The sequence below is a fragment of the Mizuhopecten yessoensis genome, unplaced genomic scaffold (assembly GCF_002113885.1).
Source record: "Mizuhopecten yessoensis strain PY_sf001 unplaced genomic scaffold, ASM211388v2 scaffold6857, whole genome shotgun sequence".
In the NCBI taxonomy this organism is placed as follows: Eukaryota; Metazoa; Mollusca; class Bivalvia; order Pectinida; family Pectinidae; genus Mizuhopecten; species Mizuhopecten yessoensis.
Window position 1 is genome coordinate 143,520 of NW_018406759.1, and position 3,644 is coordinate 147,163.

The following is a 3,644-nucleotide window of genomic DNA, read 5'->3' on the forward strand; positions in this document are numbered from 1 at the left end:
CCCCCCCATTTTATGGCCAGGATATCATTCTTCAGTTCCTCGGTGATTGGTATATTTTAACTAAAGGATCGTGAAACATTTTAATTGCTGCCAGTATGTAACATGAGCTTTCAAAGCACAAATAGATCCTCAAAACCAATTAATATTATCTTCCGCATCAAATCAAACCAGTGAAATAAAACCAGTGTCTCTGAACTTTGTTGTTAACCTATTTAGTTATTTTTCCTATTGGTTTACTCTAACCAAGCTCTGGTCTACAACATGTCCCTGCCTATCGTCGGCTTCAGTTGTATCGAAAATGAAATGAAGGGGAGGTGACTGGTTACAAAAATCAATCATTAAACTAACAAAAATACAACGCAATAATAGAAATATATTTTATATATATGAATATATATTTACATTTGGTGTGGCAAAGCCCTTCTATATTACTACTAAAGTACTGCCAATAGCAGCTTCATCTTATGAGACTATAACTGAAGTTGGTCTTTGCACCTCCGAGCGACTTAACAGTGTCACTACCGAACATATCGGTATCTTCTGCTTTGAACCCGAACACCAGCTGACTGTCTCAAGTGTCTGTGTGATCAACAAACAATTTTACGCCTGGATTTTTCACCAATCAACCTTCTCCGGTTGCACGATCAACATCAACAACATGCCGGACTGTAAATATAACTCTGACCTGATTACTGCGGGCTTCCGTTGAGTTCGTGCGCCGGATATAGGTCGCAATAAAATCGGAAAATGTTTTACGACACTTCATTAGTTACTTAAAAAATGTCATTTGTTACTATTTATGAATCGAGAATATGATATATATATAAATCAAAATCAAATGAATTATTAACGAAAGTTGCGGAGTCTTTTCAATTTTGTATGGAAAATAGCGCATGACGTCAGCTGTTATCTTTTTGCCGTTCTAGATACTGACCTGACCAGACGGTAATAAGCAGGAAATTTGAAATTTGGAAAAGACAATATTTTTTTTTTTGCGAATTCTCATTATGGATATATAAATATAAGCAATAAACTGCATAGATGTGGCAGACCAACTGGTATAACTGCCACATGTGTCACAGACAAAATGTTTCGGTGCTAAGCACCAAATAATCAGACATGAACAATCATAATTGAATAAGGTTATAAGTATTTGTTAAATAACAATCGCACGTATACTCATTAACTGATTTTTCTATATATGTGCAAATAAAATATTGTAACAATCACAATTTACAACAGTATTATTAAGAAATGTTTTATGCTTTCTACCAAACAACCATAGGATAGGCAATTGAGCCAATACTGAGAACTGAAAAAACAGATAGCACGCTGACGATTAACAGTAGCACACAGATAATATCGAAATTAACACATTTGACGTGGTACAGTTTTTAATCTCGTTTTTGTGACAATTGAACATTTGATAGTCGCGACTTTCCAGAGTAGAACTCAGCAGCATTCCTTCCAGACTCAACTGTAAATAAAAATACATAAATTAGGGAACCTCGGTTGAACATTCCTCACATAGTATTCTTATATTTTTGAAGAGACAAGAGGCCCAATGGGCCTGCATCGCTCACCTGGTATTGATAGCACAACTATAACCTTAAAAGTAGACTAAAATAAAACTACAGGAAAAGGATCAGTGTCTTGACTCTATGTCATTCAAAACAAGGACATTTGGTTGGACAGAGTGTATAGCCTTCCATCCAAGCTTCTGGCCGAATATCATTACTCTGGACCTTTTGGTTATTCAGAAAAGGTGATATAACGTTTTAAACATATTTGACCCCTGTGACCTTGAATATGAGTGAGGGTCATTCGTTTGAACAAACTGGGTAGCCCTCTATCAAAGCATGCTTCTGGCCGAATATCATTACTCTGGACCTTTTGGTTATTCAGAAAAAGTCGATATAAGGTTTTAAACATATTTGACCCCTGTGACCTTGAAGATGAGTGAGGGTCATTCGTTTGAACAAACTGGGTAGCCCTCTATCCAAGCATGCTACTGGCCAAATATCACCATCCTAGGCCTCTTGGTAATTGAGAAGAAGTTGTTTAAAGGTTTAAAAACAATTGACCCCTGTGACCTTGAATATACGTCTATCGCACTAAAACATGATATTCTAATGAGTATCAAGGTTTAAAGCTTGTTTCAGTCCTTTAGATTGTTAGTGGCCCGCATTTATCCTGGATTCGACTAGGGACGTCACGGTGGGTGCAACGTGTGGCTGGGTTAAACTTTCAACTTTCATATTTTCTGTTATGTCGTTGATTGTAATGTAACCTTAATCGCTGTCACCGTTCTCGCTCCGGATAGGTGACATTACTGTAATTTGACATACAACGCGGCTGTTGCTGATGAAGAAGAAGACGCTTACCCTTCAGGAACACCTGGGCCCGTATTCATGAAACCATGCTCATGCTCAAGCATGGATTCTGTGTTCAAACTAACTTCCTTTTAACTCGCTTAAATAATGTCAAACGATCAAAATGTCAAATGTAAACATTGTAAACAGTTTCGGCGTTAGGTATTTTCAATGTTTTTCTAAATCATTGACAAAATATGATATTTCATTAATTTATAACGTGAACAAGAAATTCGGCTTGAGCACAATATCCATGCTTGAGCATGAGAACGGTTTTATGGTCTTAATCAGCTTGTACGTTTGAAGGACATCTATGATATATTTTTTACCTATTTCTTTCAAGTTTAAATAGTACACGTGTAAGCGGTCACAGGCATATTGCACAACCCCTACAATAACGTCACTCTTGATTAATACTTACCTTTGTCACTCGAGGTTGTCATAGCAACGAGGTCATTTTGTTGCCTAACGACGGGCAACCGCAGCCAACGTTGATGGGTTCTGTAGAGTTACACTGCTGACCAGGAAAGGCAGCGCTCCGATTAGGATGCCAGCTGAAACGATAAACCAGGAAGGAGAATACTCTGTAATTTTGGTCAGACAATTGGTTTGGAAGCTTCTACGAAAAGCATTTTTGAGTACTGAGTACAGCTCATTTTACATTTGACTATTTCTTATTATCAAAAGTATCAAGAGTGACTGCAAAAATTGGGAAGTGTCTATACAAGAAGAAGCGATACGGGGAACTTTTTGTTTGCCTCAGACTTACTACTCCAGCAGTGTATTCAACTTTCCTTTTTATGCGGAGGAACTTTTTATCACATACCTGTTGAATCTTGTTATAGTAATACAAGCAATTTTCAGACCACAACGTTCTGTATTGCACATGTGCAATACGGAATGTTGTATTTATCTACTAGCCGGAACTACTTTTTATGGGAATCCCCTTGTCATGGCGAACTGTAAGGTTCCCGGTATTTGCAAAAAATATCAAAGTTTATAAAATCTTTGTATCGATCTCTACCAAATACGGTCGGTATGTGATAAAAGCAAGACCACACTCATTTATTGCGCGGACGTATATATTCACCCGTGCACTCCGCGCACTCGTGAATATATTCGTCCGCGCAATAAACTCGTGCTTTCTGATTCGTTAGAAAAACACAAGTGTGTGGTCTTGCATATATATATACAATGGTGAGCTTCTTTATTAGTTATTAATAGATATAATGTTAACCGGTTATGTTTAATTTTTCGCCTCCGTAATGATGG

General features: G+C 37.3%; 1 long non-coding RNA gene across 1 annotated transcript; it reads right to left on the bottom strand.

The window, feature by feature from the left end:
* Positions 1-1,376: 1,376 nt before the first annotated feature.
* LOC110452724 lies at positions 1,377-2,922 on the bottom strand. The gene is made up of 2 exons (XR_002463218.1): positions 2,794-2,922; positions 1,377-1,477 (listed from the first exon to the last, which is right to left on the bottom strand). It is a non-coding gene; the product is annotated as an uncharacterized LOC110452724 (long non-coding RNA).
* Positions 2,923-3,644: the final 722 nt, after the last annotated feature.